The 24,454-nt window shown below is 41.3% G+C and overlaps 1 pseudogene; it reads right to left on the bottom strand.

The window, feature by feature from the left end:
• Positions 1–7,280: 7,280 nt before the first annotated feature.
• On the bottom strand, positions 7,281–8,000 carry LOC146693901 (histone H1 pseudogene; annotated as a pseudogene).
• Positions 8,001–24,454: the final 16,454 nt, after the last annotated feature.

Genomic DNA, 24,454 nt, shown 5'->3' with positions numbered 1-24,454 from the left:
TTGATAAAAGTTCGGCGCTGCGCGTTTGAGGTTGGCGCTATTAAAGTCCCCCGTCACAATAAGCGCAGCGTCCCGGTGTTGTGTCTAGTGCTGTGTGAGTGCCTCATGCAGCTCGCATAAGGCGGTGACCGTGTCCGCTTGTGGTGGAATATAAACGGCACTTACAATGACCGATGTAAATTCCCGAGGTAGATAAAAAGGACGACACATGATGGACAGTAGTTCCAGATTTGGTGTGCAGGAGCGTGTGAGAGGAACAACGTTCGCACTGTTGCACCAGTTGTTGTTCACCATTAAACACACGCCGCCTCCCCTTGACTTCCCCGAGTCCCGTGTCCTGTCCAAGCGGTGAACCGAGAAGAACTCGGCCGGCTGGATGGCGTGGTCCGGCACCGCTGGGTTCAGCCATGTCTCGGTGAAGCAGAGGAGATTGCAGTCCCGAATGTCTCTCTGGAACTTTATCCTGGCCCTGAGGTCGTCAAGCTTGTTCTCCAGTGACTGGACGTTGGCGAGCAGGATGCTAGGCAGAGGTGTGCGGTGTGCACGAGCTCTCAGCCTGTTCCTGACGCCGGCTCGCTTCCCTCTAGGCCGCCGCCGCTTCCCTTTGTTCTCCCTCGAGATCTCACTCGGCCAGCTCGGATCCGGAGTTAAAAACTTCGAATTGTGAGTACATTGTAAACCAATAGAAACAAGAGTGTCACTGTCATACCTAATGTACCCAATGGTGATGATTTTGCCGATTTAGAAACGCTGAAAACTAACTTAAAAAACAAAGACAAAGAAAAAGTGGTCGGAGCAGTCGTGACGGCAGCCGACCTCACCGGCGCCATCTTAATCTTAATCTTAATCTTTCTGCAGGAAGTGGGGCAGAGGACACAGTGTGTGTTTAAATCTCCTCAGAGGGAGTATCCAAAGAAGCTCAGGGCTCTCTGGAGACCTCTTTGAGCAAATTGAGTAGATTTCATGTTCTGTCAAAACAACGTTTATGCTGGCTTTTGCTTCAACATAAAAAAAAAACTGAGCCTGCTATCAGTTCACCCAAGCTGCTTGTTATTTTGGAGATATCCGCTTGTGGGGCAGACAATAATGCCCAACCGTGAAGACCAACTCGATGTGATAAAAGCAATACTTGGACATATAATAACTTGCTTGATATTGATGACATTTCCATTCCCACAAGCATAGCACTGCAAGTGACAGTGTGCAAGTAAATCACTAGTAACTCAGTCTTAAACTATTTACTTTGTGCCAAGCACTTAAAATTTGTGTTACCTATCGTGAAAGAAGGTCATACAAACGGAAAACTGATAAAACTATTGGTAACTCTTTGTAATGTGGCCCATGTCTGAAGGTGTAATTACTCTGTAAATAAATGTAATTTCAACATATTTTATTTAAAATTACAATGCCATCATATTTACATACTAATACTCAGAGATAGGTACACATGAATATGGGGAAAAAAATCAGGAAAAAAATATACTATAATTTTAGATACTGCATAATTTCCTGGTAATATAGTGGAAAAACAAACAATATTTCCCAACCTTACATCGAATATACCCTGTACTTTCCATATTATAGAGTGCATTAACCCTGCCCAAGTTCTGGGTATTTTACAGGAAAAGAGACGCATTATACTGCAAGTATACTGTAATTTTGAGTACAGCATAAGTACAAAAGGATAGTTGAGTAAAAGAAAATCCATAATGCATATCAACATAGTAAATATTAAATAACAATGTTAGAAGAGAAGGTCAAGTTGCTCCATAATAAAGCCCAGGAAAGTAAATTGTACTGCAAAATGGGGAAATATTGTTTTTCTGCAAAATTACTAAGGAACTACACACTACTTAAATTTGTTATGTTGTACTTAAAACTTCTTAAGATGTAATTTGCTCACCCTTTGCTGTAATATACCTGTAAGTTGAGCGAGGATAAGCCAAGTATAATTTTTCCGTTGTGTAATGTAAAACCTGACTTGTTACACCCTTATTCTAATGTACCTACCTTTACGTATTTGTGTGTAATTATAATTAAATTGTCATTTCAAATAAAATACCTTAAAATTCCATTAGAGGGGAAACGCCCTTAGTCGAGGACCATTTTAAAAAGTGTAAAAACGGCCTACAATTGCATGACTTTATGTAATGCTTTTTTCACAAAATGGTCATATTGTATGTAAATATAAATGATGCACGACAAATGAATGACATCATTAAAGTGTATATGAGCTCGCTTCATGTTACTGGCGTTAATAACAAGTAATTATAGAAATTAAAAGCTTAAGTTTTAGGATTTCCTTTTTCTTTTATGGCTTTTTTTTATCATTACATTTCTATCTGCACTTGTGTAAATTCTGCTTATGTTATTAACTGTGAGCGTTAATGTGTGTAACTCTACTCACCTCAACTCGAATGCACTTGAGTTGTGTGAGTTTGCGTGGGAGAAAGAAAGCAAGAGCACGACATGCAGCCAAACTGGCAGGTTGATAGGTTTGTAGCTTGAACCTATTCGCTGGAACGTTAAGACAATATAATTACACTGCAAGCAAGACGCAAGTAGGCAAACTTCTTCATGTTACTCGTGCACGGGAGAGACTGGACAGAGCGCCGTCCCTTCACTTGACCCCAGTAGCTCTCGTCCGTCCTCCCGTAACACTGTCCTTTTATTGAGGTTACATGAATATGCATAGGTTCATTAACATACCGACGTCTACATACAAACAAAGAGTACCTTGCCTGTGTGTGTGTGTGTGTGTGTGTGTGTGTGTGTGTGTGTGTGTGTGTGTGTGTTGCTGATCAAAGGGTCAAACATCCTTGGTCAGGAAGAGGGTAGACTAGACCCCCCCCGGTGAGGAAGTCCAGCAGTTCATCTAAACAGAAAAGCACTTAGACTAGAACAGACGTAGCTACGTTAATCCTACCATAAAACAATTAAAACAAGATGCGACCTCTTCCCGTGCTCCCAGGATGTAGGTGTGCATTCTAGTGTGGAATGCACACCAAGCCTCTGTAGCCTGTTAAAGATCACACAACTTATCACTACACAATTGATTATACACCTCTAAGCATCTATGGTTAAATATTTCTAAGCATAAATGACAATCAACAATACAAACTCTAACATTCCCCCGTTTTTGACCTTTATGCTAGAAAGTTCCCAGTTATGCATACCTCATGTCTGACAGTTTCAATGTAAACATTTTTTTACTCAGCATATGTCAAATCACCCTAAATTACTGTAAAAGTTACACAGTTTAATAAATGTATTAGCAGTTACCCCATTCATTGAGCTCATCTCATGGCAAACTGCATCTTACGAGCAACCAAAGAAATTGTTGATGTAATAGTGAAACTAAAAAAGTAACATTTTCAAAAACATCTCAGCTTGGTGGTGCTTCCTCCGGGTGTGCACATCATATGTCTCTCTGCAGAGTGGTTTAAGCTCTGCAGGGCGTCATGAATGTCTCTTCCAGTTGTTTCCATCACTGTCCATAGGACCAGAGTCCAAATGTATGTAGAATAGACATTCAAACATACCAGTTGGTTTTGTTGTTCGTCAACATGGGTCTCAGCTATTTCCAAGCTGCAGACCTCTCAGCACTCTAGTTTTATGGCCTCTTACCAGCCCCCATCACCTGACTTCAGACCTTCGTCTTGTGAGGGGGATATTTATGACTCCTTAATTGTCCACGCTCTGCAGAAAAAGCTCTCTGTGGAAAGGGTGCTGGGTTCCGTCATCTTACTGCTGTTATGATCCCAGCAGCCTTCAGAGTGTCATCGTATGCACAGTATAGTGGCACAGCATTAGGTGATGTTCATAGGAAACTGCTGTCATCACCACCATAGCTTCTGGTTCCTGTGCTTTCACAGAATCATGATGTCATCCTCGAACTCCTTCTGCGCTGTCGATGGAGCTTGGCACGCTCCCCTCATCCCACGAGTTTTCATGTTCCAACGCTGCTGAAGGTTTAAGGCAGAGCACGTCGTACACCTTAGTTGTCTTCCTCAGCGTCAATATTGAATCTTTCATTTTATTTAAAATCTCCTGGAAGCTCAGTAGCACAGCTCTCTGTGTGATGTCTGCTGTGCTGAAGATGATCTCTGATCCTCCTGAAGCCTCTCTCCTGGCCTCAGCTCCCATCTTGTGGACGATCCTCTCCTCTATTTTGCAGGCAGTTTCATGGTCCTTGCTGTGGCTCCAAGGTCTGATCTCATGATGGGCCCCAACCAGCTTGACCTTTGACCTCAACCACTGCCTGGCTGTCGGCTATGCCTGGAATGGTTCACGCTTCTCACTGGGCCTCTGAAGATTTCTCAGGAGATTACTGCTGCACCTGTATTTCCTTGCTAAGAAGAAAAACTTCTATTTGGAGAGCATGTCAACAATCATCAAACCACATTCTTTAGCTCAGTGAACTTCACTTATAGGCCATCAAAGCCTCATCTGAACATGGATGCACCACTTGCATAGGTTTAATACTTGTAAATAAAACGGCTAATCACACAAATCACTGCAACAATAATAGTAAACATTGTTTAATGTTAATCCTTGCACTCCACCTCTTGACGCATGGACATTCCCATGCGTCAACTCACCAAACCTGGATCCCTGTCTTAAAGAAAAAGATTAGCTAGATCATGTCCCAGGCAACATCAGGGCATCTCCTCTGGAGTAGCTCCGTAACCCTGCAATAAAAGATGTTAGCGTGTGTTGCATATTAAGTTTGCTTAACACCTGGCTCTCCCAGGAGCCTGCATACACACCATCACGGCCTGGAAAGCAAAATCTGGAAGTGAAATCAAACTTCATACCTGTAAACAATTGTATCATAAGAGTAATAAGCATTCAACATCAGCAAGACAAGTGTCATGTGCAGGTTTTCTCAAAGCAGTAACTACAACTATTACTCTAATTCACCTCAGACATGGATTATCCCATGTACTCTGTTAACATTAATGTAATCAGTGACTTCTCTTAAGCAAAGTCACTCCACTCATATATTATTATTATGGGTTCAAAAGTGGCCAGCAAATGAGCCCATAATAAACTATTCCATAAATACCGTAATCTCTTATTTGTTTTACTCATGTCACTTGTCCGCTTCAGCTGATTCTTCTAAATGCAGTCTCAGAAAAACAAACATTAGCAATACACATTGACCATCCTGGTGGGCAGGCGTCGGCCATCCACATTCCAGAGGTGCCATAAAACACCATAAAGTTAACACTCGCTGTGGAAAAAGTAACACTGGTCTCATCACAGTATGTCTCAAACTATATTAATTTCTCCATCAACATATAGCCTGTAACTACAGTTTTCTTCACACATAAACCCAGAAATCTTGTAGTAGAGAAACATTAGCCAGTATTCCTATAAATCACATGATCAAACACATGAAGAACCGTAATGCTGTAAAAACGAAAATGCAAATGTTAGCGCTTGCGCAGGCGTATGCATACTTTGTCACAGATATCTCTGTGAGCACACAAGCTAGTGAATGACACACACATAGTAAATTCACAGACACAGAAAATGGCATTTAAAATGTTAAATCATCACGCAACCTCGAGTGTTGCTGTCATCTTTCTGCTCCTGTAAAGGGAAGCACACACAGACTCATCTGCACCCCTGCCAGGCGGGGGTCAACTTCACACAGTCGTGTTACATCAGTAAAGTCTTGTCAGCTTTTGTCAGTCAGTCAGTTTTGTTTTCCTTTCACTCACTCATTCATGCATTCATTCTTTCTTTCTTTGCTGATAGTGGAACCTATCGTCGCATTTAGTTTCCACTCTCAGCAAAATGACGTCATTTCAAAAAGAAAAAGAACTTTTAGATGGGATTACCTCACTGAATCCTTTTTTTTTTTTTTTTTTTTTTTTTAGGCTGGGACACTTATAATAAGTGGTCTTCTCCAAAGCCCAAATTAATGTGGAGAAAACTCACTTGTCACAATTTTCTCGACGACGTGTAGCGCTTTTAATTCCCGACGTGCAGATCTGCTTAAAGAACAGAGATTATCAAACAAAACTTTCAGTGCACTGTGAAAGTATCAAAATAAAAAGGCCTTGTTAAGTCATGACACAAGCTCCTCATCAACTTCACAACAGGAGAAGAATCATCAGCTAGATTCACTCCAAACCAACCATCAGCTGCACAACACACAACAGTCTAATGTCTTATTAACTTATGAGTTTAATCACCAGGTCTGTGCTCTTCACTCATTTAGGCCACAGACCTATTTTATTCAATTTTCCTTTTTCCCTTCATCATAAAACATGTGACATGCTGTCATGCACTTCACAAAAGACGTTTGTTCTGACGTATTCAGAGTTGTGTATCTAAATACAGGAATCACTCGCACATCAAAGCAGGAAACTCAGTGTTTTAGAGTCTCTACTCAACACACAACAAACTCCAACACATCTCATTCACTCGTGCTAGAATTCAGTCACCTTTCATTAATCTAAAACCAATCAACTAATTTGCATATCAGCTATTAACCCACTAAGTTGACAGGACGACAGAAAAGCATGTTCAAAATAGTATCACAAAAGACAATTTCCCTCATACAGTAAATTACTTATGCTGCCTCAATCAAGCAGGAAGCTTCTCCCAATTTACCATTTTAACACTAAATTTATTGTCTGATCACTGATTTATCAAACCAGGATTTTTTTTTTTTTTTTTTTTTTCCCACAAAAGTTAAATTGTTGTCCTGCAACTTGTAGAGTCAATTTTTTTTCTTTAGGATAAATTCAGCATTTGATAACAAGTGTCTGCTAAATTGACACTATTGTAACACTGATGAAAGATAACAAGCTAATTTTCATTACATGTGTTTGTGTTATTAGGCAGGTCTAATGCATGTCTGTGGAGCTGCATATCCAGCAGAGCATGTTCTTAAAGCTGCCTTTCCTACACACTTCTCTGCTATTATTTAATCATTTCTTAACTAATGTGCTATGAGTCTTCATGAGTCATTTTGTGTTTGGAATTGTTAGTAGGGTTAATGCATGTTCTGCTTGTGTGTGTGTGATTTTGTATATGTTTCTATTTTCGCAATGTTTCAGACTCCGTCTCAATTTTCCAACTTAAGCAGTCAGTTTTCTTTTCCCCAGGTTTGCTAACCCAAATTTTGATTTCCCACATTAAATAATTCCTATGTGTTCTCACCTAGTCTTCTCACTCTGTTGTCCTCTCCCACTTCAACAGTCCAACAGCCGGCAGTTCTCCTTCAGCTTTGTCCTGTGTCCCACTGTCTCTTCTTGCCATTTTACTCCACAGGTGGCAAATGTCAAACTCCAACTGTTCAGTTCTCCTCAAACGTTTTCTTCACATGCACAGTGAAGTCACAGCCACTCTCACTATTGTCCTCTGATGCGGTTGACTTCGTGCTAGTGGCTGAAGTGCTGCTGCTGCTGCCTTCCTGGGCGACTTCTTAGCAGCTGCTGCCGGTTTCTTGGCTTTGGCCGCGGCGGGCGTCTTAGCTTTGGTCTCAGTAACCCTGTTCATCTTGAAGGATCCGGAGGCCCCGGTGCCCTTGGTCTGCACCAGAGTGCCCTTCGCCACCAGACTCTTGATGGCGGTCTTGACACGGGCCTTGTTCTTGTCCACATCGTAGCCTCCGGCAGCCAGAGCCTTCTTGAGGGCGGCCACGGACAGGCCGTTGCGCTCCTTGGAAGCGGCCACGGCTTTCACAATCAGCTCGCCCACGCTGAGGCTGACCTTCTTGGGCTTGGAAGTCATCGTCTTCTTCTTCTTGGCCTGAACCTCGGTGCAGGGCGTGTTTATGATGGAGCCTTTCCCACCACAGCGCTGGCACGTTGAACGCATCATGAAGGGTCCATTTCTTTCATGTCGCTAGCCAGCATGCTAGCTGCATGTGGCTTGCCCGAGTCACTCAGTCCTTTTTGAGCATTTCAACATGCTGCCACCGCCATCTTGCTCGCCCCTCCGTGGAATTCATCCAATCAGACAGGGAGATGGGTTTGCTTTCTTCTGCTGCTGCTGTTTATCCACATTGCTGCTGCTTTGCTGGGACTTTTTGTGCTCAGGACTTGCTGCTGTCTCTTTATCATGGAGCTGCATTCCTTATCTTCAGGGAGGAGTGAGCTCGCTTGTGAGGTTGAGAAACACATGGCACTGTAAATAAGTCAGCCAGAAACTTGGCCTGCATGTTTCCAATGATGTTAAACTATAACTTTCTTCCGACCGCTGCATGTGGAAAATTGATTCAGGTCTGCTTTTCACCTGAAAGTGACAAACTAAGACATTTCATTATTATCATCACTGCTTAATCAACACATATCGCTCTCTCTCTCTCTCTCTCTCTCTCTGTTTTTGTGAACAATCCTTTCTTAAAAGCAGAAAATGAAATTATAGTTGTTTTTTTGGTTGATCAACACAAAACCTTTTTCCTATGATTATTTTTTTTCTACAATATAAATTCTCCCTCTTATTCACTCTTTTTTTTTTTTTTTTTTTTTATTTACAATAGCTGGTGACCTGCAAAATCACCGCTGTCACTCACAATCAAAGGCAATTACTCTTGCACAGTGCACAAAAACACTGTGATGTCAGACACATTCACACTCACTTTGTCATCTGCAAAAATAAATCACATGGCTGATGATATGTGCCATGGTGATCCGTAAATATGATCACCAGTTTATTTAACTATTTTTCAACCCAACAAACAAATAATCAAAAACATGATGCTGATGTTATGAACACTCTACACACAAGTCAAGATGCAGGAAAACTGCTCATGGAAACGTTGCACACTCCAGTTATCACAGTTATCATGGCGCTGTTTCCCTCTCTTAGAGTAGTTCTCAGACAGCTCTCGATCTGATAATGTGTAGCCTGCTCATCAGCTCAGAAGAAAAAAAAAAAAACTGCAACGCAACATCACACAGTAGTTGCTCTGCCCACAGCGGCAAAGTCTTACACTTTCATATTCAACTCAGCTTCTCCATCATGTACTTTTAGATGTTTCATACAGGGTTGAGCATATTAGTTGTTTTCACAGATGTGCTCTATATCTCAACAATGGCTCATAATAAGACGACAGTCTTCCACACAGGTCAAGTGCCTCTATGCACTTCATTAGTTTAAATATTTATCTATATCACTTCACCTCACATGTCATCGTACTGAATTTAAGCAACCACAAGCGTAATGTAGATGACTTTTAACAACTATCCACCTCAATTACGTCTATGGTCTGGCACACAGGCTGAAGAGTTAACGTTTTGTGTCAGCAAGGGGTGGGGGGACAGCCACCCACCAGAGCATAGCTGCTGATGTGGGCTGGCCTTCTCCACACGCTCTTCAAGGCTGGTGTGTTTTCTGAAAACTTCTAACATTTTAATCTCTTCCATTTTTAAGCCTGCGATTAACTGCACGGCTCAGGTCCGCGCGAAACCCGCGTGACCGCGCTCGCGTGAACCCGCGCAGCTGTGGAGCCGTCGCTCCCTCTCTTTTTTACATAAATACTTTGTGCTGCCAGGAGCAAAGTCCAGCACAAACGTCTGTCTCCCTCCGACTCACTCTTGGTTGCTTAGAAACCCATGATAACAACAACAGTCGGTGTCACAGACCACATGTTCTGCTCCGCACACACTCACACAACAACAACAACGATGACAACAATGACAACGACAACAAAAACAACACAAAATAGGCCTATCGTCCAGCACAGTCTGGACCCCGCGGAACTTCTCAACGCCCCACAAAGCGGCGGAGAACTCACCTCTAGCCACACAAAGTAGCGAGGAACCTCTTGCTCCACAAAGTAGCAAGGAACCCGGGTATCGCTACACAAAGTAGCGAACTTCTCAACGCCTCACACAGTGGCGGAGACTGCACAACCACACGGTTATAGAGTCGGGCTCTTCTCAACGCCTCACACAGTGGCGGAGACTGCACAACGACACGGTTATAGAGTCGGCCTCTTCTCAACGCCTCACACAGTGGCGGAGACTGCACAACGACACGGTTATAGAGTCGGCCTCTTCTCAACGCCTCACACAGTGGCGGAGACTGCACAACGACACGGTTATAGAGTCGGCCTCTTTAAACTTACTTGGCGTTGCTTAGAGTGTAATATCAGCCCGAATCCCGCCGACCGTCATTCATCGAGGAGAAAAGACAGACCGCGAATCCACAGGAACTTCCTGGCTGACGTCAGTCTTTCAGCGTGCCTCTCCTCCCCTCGGTGAATGCGATTCCAGGGCTCCGGCATCGAAGGACCAATTAATGATAGGTTTGTAGCTTGAACCTATTCGCTGGAACGTTAAGACAATATAATTACACTGCAAGCAAGACGCAAGTAGGCAAACTTCTTCATGTTACTCGTGCACGGGAGAGACTGGACAGAGCGCCGTCCCTTCGCTTGACCCCAGTAGCTCTCGTCCGTCCTCCCGTAACACTGTCCTTTTATTGAGGTTACATGAATATACATAGGTTCATTAACATACCGACGTCTACATACAAACAAAGAGTACCTTGCCTGTGTGTGTGTGTGTGTGTGTGTGTGTGTGTGTGTGTGTGTGTGTGTGTGTGTGTGTGTGTGTGTGTTGCTGATCAAAGGGTCAAACATCCTTGGTCAGGAAGAGGGTAGACTAGACCCCCCCCGGTGAGGAAGTCCAGCAGTTCATCTAAACAGAAAAGCACTTAGACTAGAACAGACGTAGCTACGTTAATCCTACCATAAAACAATTAAAACAAGATGCGACCTCTTCCCGTGCTCCCAGGATGTAGGTGTGCATTCTAGTGTGGAATGCACACCAAGCCTCTGTAGCCTGTTAAAGATCACACAACTTATCACTACACAATTGATTATACACCTCTAAGCATCTATGGTTAAATATTTCTAAGCATAAATGACAATCAACAATACAAACTCTAACACAGGTGCACAAGAATGTTTAATGTTATATAATTTAGCACAGTTTTTGTGACCTGGAAAGAAATAATCCTCATGTTACACCTCTACAAAGAAAATGAGCGACAGAACAGCGGTGTGTGTGTGTGTACGTGTTGTTCTCTGCCCCAGAGCAACTAAGCCAACTCAAAGAGGGAGAAACGAGGAGCAGGGGAATGCAGTGAATGAGATAAATGTTTTTTCTTCAAAGGAGCCCAGCCTGTGGCGCCGTGCTCTTCCTCTTTTTTCCTCTCGTTTAATTAAGAAAGCAATCCCTCCTTCCCTTGAGCTCCCTCACTCTTAGTCTCACTCGTTGTGGTGGAAGTCACATTTAATAAATGATCATGATGATAATGGGGGAGAGGGGGTTGGCAGGGAACAGTGTGTGTCTTTTATGCATGTGTATCATATATGGTTTCAGTTGGTCTGATATAAAAAAGCAGACAATTAACTTACATTTTTTTAATATCAACAATATTTTTTTATCCTTTGGAGGTGCCTGATCCCATGCTGCCTAATGGTACAAAAGTGGCATTTTGTCATGCATTATATTACTGTGTATAGGAAAAGTGAAGCTGTTTGAGAACATCTAATGTCTCTATACAGAGCATAAGCTTTACACCAGAAGTAGCTTCCCAGAAAATTAAATATTTTTGCCACTGAAACAATCTCCTTTATCAAAATGTTATAGACTCTGTTATAGACACGTTAACATTTGAACTTTGGATTGGGTAATTTTTTTTGGACAACATGTGAACATCTATGGCAGGTGCAGGAAATATAAATGATTAATAATTTATTTATTTCTTTTACAAATATCAACATTGTTGTTATCAACATAAATATGAATACAGATTATTTATAAACAAACATGATTTATTATGTGTTTCTTTTGATTTATTCAGTACACGTGCAGTGTTTTTTTTGTTATTTTAAATGTTCCTGTTTTTCTTTAACTGGCTTATTTATTTTAATGAATCAACTTATTTGTTTGTAACCAGGTTAAAACAGCCATTTATTAAAATGTGTTGAAATATTAAAAAACATTGAAATCCATGTTAAAATGTAAAATAATAATGGTTAAAGTGTTTAGAAAAATGTGTTTAATAAATTGCATTTGCATTACAAATGGTTCATTTTTACAAGTATCCTGTTTTATTATGAAAAGTTCATGATTGTAAGAGGAAGTGAATGTGGTTGTGATTGGTAGCTGGACTGAGAGAAGAATGGAAAGTATGAGATGTTTGTGTAAGTGTGTATGAACTGGACTATCTGTTTGTTTGTTGTACATTTTGCAAACTGCCTGTGAGAAGCCGAGGACATTTCTGCTCGAAGTCCGTGCAGCTGCTCACTTTTGTTTTAGCGTCAAAAGCCTGCACTATCATGCAGATGTCTGCTGATTCTGCATTCCTTCACACATAACTGTTATGATCTAGTCCCATTTCGGAAGGTGGCATACTGTTCCAGATCATTTTCCAATAATTTCATTTGATTTTCTCAGCTGCAGATGTAAACAAAACTACAGGAAAATGAGCCTAAAGGTTACATGTCCTCCACCCTCTGGAAATATGGGACTACAGAACCTCAAGAAGCAATATAAAAACAACATCTAAAATGAGTCTAAATTTGACATCGAAAAGACGTCCACAACGAGCACATTTGGATTATAAATAGCCCAAACATGGGACATCTGAAAAAAAAAAAACTTTGCCTGGCGTTACAAAACAACCCCATTAGTGGACGAAATTGGACGTCCAAATAAAAGAGGTCACTGCAAAGTCATTTTGTGCAGTACATGATGTTTTCCCAAATGTCTCAAAATTGCTATTTTCCATTTAAAATACATGGAATTCATGTCCTGTTTTCCTTTAGATTATCAAATATAAGTTTTTTCCAATCTAGTGCTGGTAGGTGGCAGGACATTCTGGTATTTCTCAATGAAAAAAATTTCTGCAGAGAGAAATATATCATTACTATTGCCTATAGTTAAAGAAGCTGATAATTACTGATGAATTATTTGTTGGCATGTTGAGCAGTAATGTTCAGACACATAGAATGAAGACAGAAACACCGGAGCACACTACAAATTGTTTTTTCTGCAGCACTGGATCTTAGGGCTCTCCCACCTGCAAAATTCAATCCACTGGTTATGACCTTGGTATACTGTATGCTGAAAACATTTGTTTTTGCAGCTTTGCAGGTATCAAGCCCACAGAGTGATCTCAGAATATGTATTCTCAGTGAGGCATTGTTTTTCAGATCAGTTGACAGGTAATCACAGCTAAGGGAAAAAGCAGTCTGTAAAAAAAACATCACTTATGTCAAAAGCAGTGCAGTGACTCATAAATTACACAAGATCTTACAGAACTACTCAAAGTTCATATTAACTTGAAAATGACATTTTCTGTCTGCTGTAACCTGTGTAATATATCACTTTGAGCCAATTAATGTGACGTCAACGCATTTTGTTAGAGGCTGGAAGCTGTCAGGCTTTGTGTGGGTCAGCTTGGCCTTCTCTTGCTGTGAACAAATCTGAGCACCAGAAAATAGCTACAGATGGGAACCATTATATCAAGTGAAGGAAAAAAAAAAAAAGAACAGATCAGAGGATGAACCCATGCTGACACTTTTGTGGTGCAACACTTAAATTCGCAGCAGGATCTTAGGGCTTGGGCCTGAAGTAACTACCAGCAACTTGAAGTTGCGTGTTCAGAATTTTGCCTGAGGTGTTTTGTTCCAACATTAGCATCTGTGTATAAAAGTCGTGGTTGTGGTTTATTATGGCCTGGCACTACAAAAAGCCACTAGAGTAAATAGCTGAGTGTGGTACCCTACATCTCATCTGTGATGACCCGGTCTCACTGCAGATGGCTGCATCAGTCCACAGTCCAAAAGATGTTAGTTTTACAATACTTTTTTTTTGGCATGTTACCTTTTTACTCTTTGCCTACATTCACCATTTTTGTCAGTGCTTACATTTGTTTGGGATGGAGTAATAGTGGCAATGCCTCCATTGAGAGATTATTATCAAACAAGTAAAAAAATAAGCAGGAAACTTTGTTGAGAGAAAAAGGAAGAAGCAATGGCTGAAGAGGAATGAGTGGTAGAAATGAAAGGAGAAGGTAGGAGGAGAAATCAGAATGGGTCAGGCAAGACATAATATGAGATGGGAAAAGGGGAATAGGGAAATAAAACATGAAAGGAAAGGATGGCTTAAAAGGGGAAGCAAAAGAGCTGAAGACAAAAACAAAGAACAAGACAGAGTAAGGAGAACAAAACAGGGTAGAGTAGGGAGCAGGGATAAAAGAGAAAAAGAGGAGAGAGAAAAGGAGACCAGGGATTTGGTAGTTGAGAGGACAAGGAAAGAATGTGAAAGGAAAATATGAAAGAAGCGCACAAGGGAAAGAAAAAAGAAAATTTGATCGAAGAAATAACTGAAAACAAAGACAATTGTTTTCAGATATGAATACTTATAGTAAATGATCTATGTTGTTTGTTTTATTGTACGGAAGTTTCAAGAGTGGACTGAAGGAATCAGAAAATATCTCACTAGTAAAGAAAGAAATCTATGTGACCAACAAATATTTCAACAGTAACTTCTGCTGTTAGTTATTTAATTCAATTAAAATTTATTTATACAATGCCAAATCACAACAACAGTTGTCTTGAGATAAAACCCCATCTATCACATGACTCCTTATGAGCAAGCACTTGGTGACAGTGGGAAGGAAAAACTCCCTTTTAACAGGAAGGATCCTCCAGCAGTACCAGAGTCAAGGAGGGGCAGCAATCTGTTGTGACCAGCTAGGAGTGAGGGGAGGAAGACAGGACAAACACCACACTGTGGAGAGGAGTCAGAAAGTAATAATAATTAAAATGTTCAAAACAAATTACCTTCTTCAAACTTGGGTGTACTACAAGGGAGGTAAGTAAGTAATACTTACCCTATGATCTATGATTTCAACACCTCAGAATGCACATGTTATATATGCTGCTATACCTCATTTTCTTTTCCTTTGTTAGTTATTACTACTTATTGCCTCTAATCCACAGCTTGTTTGACAACAGCTTGACAATAGTTTTATCCATAGTGTTATGGCGAGTGGCTTTGTTTTTCCATAGAGCTGTAGTGGTAGGGATGAAGGAGCCACCTTCATCCCTACCACGAGTTGCACCTGTGGGCAATTTGGCCTGCCAGTATATAAGACCAGCGCTCTCAATGAGCCCTCACTAGATCTTCTGCTAAACTAGTCCATCCTTCGGTTCATTATCTCACCCTTGGAAATGCTCACTCTTATCTGCATGTTGGTCTTCTCTGGAATCACAGCCACAGCCCAAGCTCAGTTCATTGCTAGTTTACCTGCCTGCCTCCCTGCCACAGCAAAAGGATTTACGAACCATGTTACCTTCTGGACTCCCTGCCTCTGGAAACTCACCCGGACCACTTTGACTGCTTTCCCTTCCATGCCAGCTTCCATCTGCAAAGACTTGTCTCTGACACTCCACTGCGCAAGCAGCAACCCTCTCCCTGAGACTCCATTCTGCTCCTGCTGTATAGTTCACAGTCCCGTGTGACATCATAGTTCATAGTTTACACACTGTAGTATTTCTCAATTCCTCAATTTTTTTTTTCTGGCTCCTTGACCTAAAACACCTAACACACTTAACACTTACCTGACTTATGGTCAGGTCAGCCTATTTTCCAACTGATGATCAATCAGTTTTCCACACTTCCCAAAAAAGGAATCTTGTATTTCCTGGAAACATCACTACATAAAACCCCAAAACAAAACAATAATATTCAAGGAAACAATTTTTCTGCACCAGCTCTGTGTCTCCGCAAGGATATTCAAGGATGCATAGGAGTTTGCCCATGGGCCCATTGTTGCAGATCCCTGTACAACCACTGTGCAAACAATAAGTCAAGCTTGTTATCTGTGGGTGTTGGATAAAAGTGAAGCTGTTGATTTACTGGTTGATCTTCATTCCTACCCTCACTTGTGGTCATGTGCTCTGGGTTGTGACTGAAAGAATGAGATCACAAATTCAAATGGTGGTTTGGTGTGATTTGGACAGCCGTCATCCTAGGTAAGGTATTTCGGACAAATCCCACCAGGAAAAAAAAAATCACAGTCACAATAGTAGACACGCTGATTTCTAACTCTGGTTAAAAATTAAACAGCGTAATGGGAAAAACTAATAAACAGGCGGAAGAGTCTTGCCATGTACTGTAATTTTATGATGTGCAATTTGTGTCAATTAATGCGAGTGTTTGAATGAGTAAGGTGAGATGATTGACATTTTTGTTCCAGTGAACACACAGCTGTGCACTTCTATTTGAGACACTTTTTCTGAGAGTGTGAGTTGCTCAATTACTTACAAAAACAAGTGAAATTAAATGAAAGATTTTCTCATTTCACTGAAAGAGCTTGAAAGAGCTATCTCCCTTGAGGAGAACCAGTTACCACTATAGACTCTTGGCAACTAATCTCTGAGTGACATTAGGGTGAATGTGCCCAAAGAAGACAATAAACTGTCTGTGAAACAGAGACCCTGGGTAAAATTTCCCAGTAATTAAATGTATTAGTCAATATGGGCAAGGGGGGGGGCTGAAGGGTTTAAGCCACAGCATGACTGAGTGCGACTGTCATGCTTGAAGGCAGCCTCATTCTGTCTTTGTTGCGATTGGGACTGTGAATCAGTCCAACAAACACAAATCAGTCTCTTATTAGTCTTAATGAGACTTGCCTGGTATTGGCCATCTAGATATGCGGCAGCTAAATCATAGGTGGGGAAATATATAACAAACAAGCATGACTTGAATACCAACTAATACACAACCTCCTGAAATTTAAATGTATCAATAAATCCACTAAATCATTCAAACCTCTGTCTGTTGATCTCTCTGTCCTCATCTCTCTCCGAGTCTGACACAATGGCGCCCTGTGGGCTTCCTGTGCTGACAGGAAGAGAGCGGCTTTTCACAGCCGGCCAAGACACACAGCTGAACGGAAGAAGACCCCCCTTTCTGAGCTTGTCTATGCCTGCTGCACCCCCTCTTTCCTCCTATCGCTTTCTGAATCACACTTTTACCCTCATTTTGTTCCACCCCTCTGTCTGGACCATCCTCTTAACTGTCTCTTTCTCTTGCTGAATCAACTCACACTCACTCACCACAGCCATTACTTAATAGTGCTTGTTCTGCTCATTGTGACTTGCTTCTTCTCATTTTAAATATTGAATCTTCTCTCCTCCTTCAATCACACGCTGCAAATTGTTCTCAAATTCCTTTTTTAATTTCTTTTCCTGTCCCTCTAAGGAATCTTTCCAATTAAATTCTCTGTTACTCTTTTGTGGACTATCATTACATTTCCCAAATGGTATTTTAGCTGTCCCTCTTCCTTCAAATTACGTATCTCTCGAATCTAATCCTTCTCTATCTGATATTCCGTATTTTTTGCACACTGATCCCCTCTCCAAGCCCTGTTGTTCTATGTGTCCATTCCCTTCTCCCATTTTACCCTTACACGCTCTCCTTTCTTATCATTCCAAACATCTTAGTTCCTTATTCTTTTTCATCACCTTGTGTATTTATAAACACCTTCAATGCATCTCTATTCCATATAATTTTCTTTATTTTGGACTTTTGCATCTTCACACAATGAAATTGCTAGCAAATGTGTCTGTTTGCTTGCAACTTGGGTTTATTTAAATATTCTACAGTACTGTCCAAAAAGTCTAGAGCCAGTGCACATTTGTTTAGAATTTTTGGAAATAGGTGCAGCAATCTACAGAAACATGAAAAAACATGAATGGAAATAGAATATGTAAAGCAAAAACGTACAATTTTAAGCTTGAAAGTCAATATTTGGTATGCTGATTCTTCACCACAGCCTGAGCTCTCGTATGCAAGCATTCTTGTAATTTCTTTAAGTAGTCATCAGCAATAATTTTCCAGGCTTCTTAAAGGACATTCAAAGCTCTTCTTTGAATATTGGCTGGCTTTCATTCCATTCTCTGCCAAGACGATCCCACACAGTAGATGGATCAACTGAAGGGCGCCATCCACTATCTCAGGTCCTGTGTCAGGTCTTTGCTGGAATCTTTCCTGTTTCCTAAGGACATGATGGTTTGTTAGGCCTGTTAGTTCTTTTTTGTCCCCAATTGTCCAATGTCCTCAAATATTTAAAGGACACACACGCAGCTCTGGTTCATCCCTTGCCTTTTTTATGCTTGAATTATTAGGATTAAGTGTCTTAAAAACATGAACATTCCTCTGCAAATAGTTAGGTACAATGACTGGCCTGAAAATTTGTGAAAATGTAGCCAATGGCTAAAGAAAACTTTGAAAGACCTGCAGAAAGTCTGGAGAACTGGAGAACTACTCAAAACCTTTCAAAAAATGACAAGAAAGTCTGTCTCTTTGGAAGCAAAATGGCTCAAGACTATATCTTGAGTCATTTTGTACAGTAGTGTAGTTTTACAAATTTCTGCATTGATATTTAGACATGGAAGCAGACTTTGAATTGAGGTTACTATAAATAGTGATACTGTACTCAAACGTCATTTCTCCACCTGTCCCTGAAAGAGTCAATAAGCCCAGCTGGAATGACCCAGCATGACAATGGTGAGGGCAGTTCTTATGATTGACTTCTCTTGCATCAGTCTCATAACAGTTTCTTCTGTGCTGTTATATAAAAATATAAAAACAGAAAAAAGCTCTCAGTGTTGCAGAAGCAGTGCCAAGTCTGAATAAAGGCGCTCCCCATAGAGGCAGGTGCATCAGTTTTCTGTCACTCTCGGGGTGTGTGGCCATGCAGCGAATTTGTAGCTATTGTGTTGAGGCTCTCGCCGAACAAAGCCCTGATGTCTGTTTCAAAGAGGCCTGTGAGCTTGGTTAAAGAGCTTAATCTTTGCTTGTTTGCAGCAGCAGTGTAAACAGCTTCTGATCTGAGTTCTTTCTTCCGATGAGTTTGCTGTATGACTCTTCCCCTGCTTTCGTTCTCACTGTTACACAGACTCACTGAGCCTCTGTTTCTTTCTCTCTGGTTATTCGAGGCACTTATTTTAGTTTATCTGAGTTCTCCATCATATTGTGCGATGTGCAAATTAGATGTTTTATGGCAGTGATCAAAAGCTATGTTCAGTGTATAGCTTCAGGCTGGTGTCAGCAGTAGTGACTGCAATTGAAACTGGGTGGACTGAAAAACCTGGACAAGTGCTATTTGATACCAGATACAGGTTTAGATGTGTTATACTATCTTTAGATCTCCTATGTAATTGATTTGATTTTATCCATCCAACTTTGAAGACAAGCATAACCACCTTGGCTCCATTGTTTTGCTAGTTAGCTTGCTTGACAAAAGCTTAAGAACAATCCATGATGCTAACTGAATAATCTTTAGTCCCTCAGTGCTACAAATGAGATCTGTTGGACTGCTCTTTGTTTAAAAGAGAAACAACTGTTGCATGAAACTGTGACAAGTCTGTCAACTCGGCAGAATGGATCAATTAAAAGGTCTGCAAATAGGAAAGCAGTAGTACTCTTTTCCAGTTTTATAGTGAATTTTCTTCTCTAGCAGAAAGCATCCATTTAATTTATTCTGCTTATTTAACAGCTGGGGGATGGGAATGTGTCATCCCCCAGCTGTCATAGGGCAGCTGTTATAATTCTAGTATGTTTATGTGTGATTATTATTATTATTGCTGATTTCCATGTGCATTTTGGAGAGAGGGTAAAGAATCCCCTAGGAGTCAAAGTGAAGCTAGTTTCAATATGGATGCATATTGAAAAAATCTCTCTTACTTCTTGCACACTAAGTTTTTAATTTAGAAAACCTTGAGAAATTAGCTAACTCATTTATTCACCCTTACTTAGCAGGCAGATTCTCCATAAAGTGAAACGTTTGAGTCATTGTAAGATGAGTTTAGTTCTACTAACCATCGCCAATTATAGAGAAAGAGAATACTATGAAGTTCAGTTTGAAAACATTTGAATATTTCAAAAGAAAAACATTGGGTCCTGCGACAGGTCTTTGCTGGATGTTTTGTATTTCTTAGGAACATAACTTTCAGATCCAGTTCATCTGCTATGGATAGTATGTTTGGGCCTACCACGTCTTTTTTTGTCCTCCACTCCAGACACATTGATTCATACCTTGAGTTTTTATGACTTTTTATGCTGAGATGATTCATGAGATCATGTTAAATGACTTAACAAACAAACAAGTAAACAAACTAAATTGTTCAGAAAATCGTCAGGTACAAGGTACATTTTCTTCTGCATATCCGGAATTGAGCAGTGAAGCCCACACCTCCCTCACCCCAGCCACTTCCTCCAGCTCATCAGTGGGCACATTGAGATGTTCCCTAGCCCTGGAAACTCCTCCAGGTAGAACATGCTGGAAATACCTCCCAGAGGAGGTGTCTAGGAGGCAAAACTTTGAAAGACCCACAGCTTCTGGGTCTAGGTGCGGTTTCCCCCTCTGGGGGCAAGGGTACATGAACCTGGGGTATAGAGTATGTTTGGGGAGTATGATTGTGTGTACAGTGTCCATTTGTGTCTGTCTTCACGTTGGGTGAGTGCTGAGTGTTTGTATATGTGTGCATGAGGGTGGGAATGCACGTTTGTGTCTGTGTGTGCCTGTTTGTCTGTGTCCATATGTCAGGTTGGGTCTTAGACTCCACCTCTCTGGGAACTTCTCAGTATGGAGGCCTATAGCTCCCATCACCACACTCCCTGCCGGTGGCTGATGCCCTCAGGCATCGGTGCGTTGGTGGTTCTTGGTGTCCGGGGCTGGGAGCTCAGGTGTGTACCCGCTCACTCCTGGTGGCTGCTTGATGGGGCCTGGCGTCCGTGGCTCGGTCGGGCCTCTTCCGGGGCGTGGGGGCCCTCAGGCCTCCGGCCTTTGGGCCTGTGGCTCGGTTCACTCTGGCACAGCTGGCTACCGGCAGAGCCCGTACACGCCACTGCAGCCCCTCTGGATTTTGCTCCATGGCTGCTGGGTGACCCCTCGTCTGGGGCTGTCCTCAGCTCTTTCCAGGAGGGTGGCATGGATGCCCCTCCGGTGGTCCTCCTTGGGCTCTCGCACTCTGAGGCCTCTGGATGTCTGGGCCCTGCATCTCTTCCATGCCTGCTTCATGCCCTGGTTGTAAGGGCTATGGCTTCCTACACCCTCTAGCAGATCGTTACATGGAGAGACCTTTTAAATACAAGCACGCTCATGCACACAGGTGTGCACACGGGTGTTCACTGTTCATAGACACAAACTACACCTTTCTTGGCTGCTACCTCAAAGCACATTGTGCACTGTCGGTCCTGGAATTCAATATTTAGTATTTATTGTTATTTACACTTAGCTAGATTAATACGATGGTGTTGTGTTTATTATGTTGCTCTCTTTTTTTTTGCTTGTTTTCTCTTTTATTTCTCTCAACAGCTGATCTGGGAGATTTTTTTTTCTTTTTAAGTGCCCTTTCTCACTGTCCCTCTTCCCCACTGTTTTTCTTTTCCTTCATCTTTCTTTCTCCCTTTCCTATCCCCCAGCCATGTCTGTCCCATCTGTAACAACTGAAAATAAAATAAATAATAACAACAAAGGTCGATCAAATGGCCAATACGGCAAGGCTGTGATGATCCACTTGGTAAAGTAAATCCACTGGGCATCTTTGTTGGCAATCAGATAACAATTCTGGCAGCTAAAGAACCAAATGGGACAGGCAAAGAAAAAACAAAAGAAGACTTGCTGTCACGATTTTGAGTTTTGTATTATTATAGACATTTGATTTTTTTCAGTATTTATTATTTCTAGTATTTTGGTTTCTGTGTTAGCGTTCTTAGTATTCTGGTTTTTGTCTCTGTGTTCCATGGTTGCTCTGTCTCCCCTTGTCAAATCCGTGTTTATGTTTTGTGTTTCCTGTTTTACTTTGTAAGTCTGTGTCTCATGTCAGTGGCTGTATCCCAATTCAGGGTCTGCAGCCTTAAAGTATGCAGCCTCAACGGTCCTCAAGGGCCGCATACTCAAAGACCGCTAAGGCTGGAAGTGTGAGGCTTGTGAAATGGGACGGTCTAGCCTCCGTTGCGCTGCCCAGGTTGTCTAACAAACATGATAGCTGGAAATGTGTGGTTGACAGAAATGAAGGAGAACATATTTTGTTCGTTTGTTTGTTTCTACATGAGCTTTGCGTGATTTAATAAGTATCTGAGGCTGAGACCACAGGACTGTAAAACATTATTGTTGGGCTTCATATCTGTGCTGAACAGTCATATAAGATTAGCTAGTAAATAACAAATAGTTAATATTGTTCATGAGACTAAAGTCAGTGTAAATATGATATGGCCAATGTTATAGTTATTATACTAATCATTATTAGTTATTGCAGCAGTGAGTTTGAACTCTCAAATCAAATCACTTCTATTGTCACATCACATGTGCAAGTACACTGGTACAGCACATGTGAGTGAACTCTGTGTCAAATACTGAGCTTCAGTAAAGATAAAAGTTGCAGCTATTTATATGTCCTATCACCTTAAATCTTCACTTAAAGACACTCAAGTATCTTTGACAGTGTATATATATGTATTATATATAAGAGACAAATGTTGTTCCTTCAGTATGTTGGCATTATTACATTTGGCTCAATGATTACATATATGTGTTAAAAGCAAATGTACGAGCTGTGATAACTGTGTGTGATAAAATGAAGAGTAGACTGATATATTAAATATTCCTTTATTGGGTGAGAAAATCAGACCATGTCATAACTGCTTTAAGTCATACAGAATAGATATCAGAGCCTTAAACAGGCTGGCTTCTGCTAAATGGGTCAAACTGGGCAGAAAGTATACAAACACATAACATCCTGATAGAATATGATGTAACACTATAGATCAACTTACCTCAGAATATATAAAGCATATAAACAATTACAGCAATATGATGCAACAAACACAGCAGTACTACTAATCCAAAATACTCAAAGCTTCATAGAACTGAAACACACGTTAATTTTTAGCTCCATTCTGCTGCTGATACATACTTTAGGTTTCTGAATATTAAACTTGTTGCTTCCTTTCATAGTGTGTAACCTGAATGCCCTGAGTACTTTCTCCCACACTGAAAACACTGGAATGATAAAATGATTTGAACATTACCTAATAAGACTGATTCAGGACAGACAATTAGTTATTCTAAACTTTTCTAGCAGTCCTTCACAAACAGGGAACAGTCTGTCTATTCTCTCCATCTGTCAGCTGCTGCTGGCTCTTCCTCCTCCTCCTCTTCCTCACACACTGCTGAGTTTGTCCTGGTGGATCATCAGGGGCGCAAAGCCTCACAGATGATGTGCAGCAGTGGGTCCCTCAGTCTGTCCTCACTCTGGACATTTGCAGTTGTCACACATGGAAAGCAAATGTGTGATAAGCTGCAGGATTCAAACACAAGTGTAACTTATAAACACATGTTCATACTTTTATTCCACAATCAGAGAGAAAGAAACAGAGAGAGAGTGCAGGACAGACAGACAGGTGACAGTCTCAGGTGTATACACTGCTACAAACAGGAGGATTTAGTGTTTGTGTTATTACGAGTGCTAAACAAGAAGAGTTCCCAGATGGTACAGTGGACACATGTGTGACTCCTGTGATTAAAGCATCTTTCTTTCAGCCTAACGAGTGAACCGTCAGCTCGTTCAAACACACGTTAAAGTCCATTTGGCTCGACACCACCGAATAGAGGCAGCAATATAACATAGCTAACATTAGCAGTGCAGTTAATCCTGCTTGTGCCGTGATATTCAGCACTGCAAACCGAGCAGCATTCACTGACTTTCAGCTTGTTGTGTTTGTGGATATATGACTGACTTTAATTATCCACAAAATCATCACATTCTCTGTAAGATTAAGGTCGACTATTGTATTATTATATTTTAAAGGCTTTAAAAGCAAGTAAAAGCTGAACGTACAAACATCGCTAATGGCAAATAACTTTGCCAACATGTGGCCAACAGTAATGTTTTAATGTTCCTCATTATTAGACATTTGCACATAAATAAGTGACATAATATTCAGTACTTACTTTTCACAGTTTACTCTACGGCCGCTCCGCTTCTGCCGTCTGCGGCAGAATTATCCACACCGACTGCCGGCGCTATGAATTGTGGGATATATGGGACCACGAAGTCTACACTGCCACAACCTTAAAATTCAGGGAAATGAAGGACGCATTTGAGGGCCGCATTTCGAGCAGCCTTTGAATTGGGACAGCCTTCGGCGCGCCACTGTGACGTAATCGGCCTTAAAATGCAGCCTTTAAGGCTGCAGACCCTGAATTGGGATATTTTGGCTTCCTCTGGTCTTGTTGTGCTTGATTACTGCCAGGTGTGCTCTTCTCCTGTGTCCCATTCCCTCGTTATCCCTCACTGTTGTTGAGGTTTAAATTTATCATCTTAAATGTTAATTCAGCTGGCAACTGCGAGCACTGGGGACGCTCGTTAATAGCTAGTCGTCAAGCACCACTTTAC

The sequence above is a fragment of the Copadichromis virginalis genome, linkage group LG14, assembly GCF_057382275.1.
Source record: "Copadichromis virginalis isolate Kocher_CV1m ecotype Utaka linkage group LG14, C_Virginalis_male_GT1.1, whole genome shotgun sequence".
Lineage (NCBI taxonomy): Eukaryota > Metazoa > Chordata > Actinopteri > Cichliformes > Cichlidae > Copadichromis > Copadichromis virginalis.
This window is presented reverse-complemented; position numbering and strand designations above follow the sequence as displayed.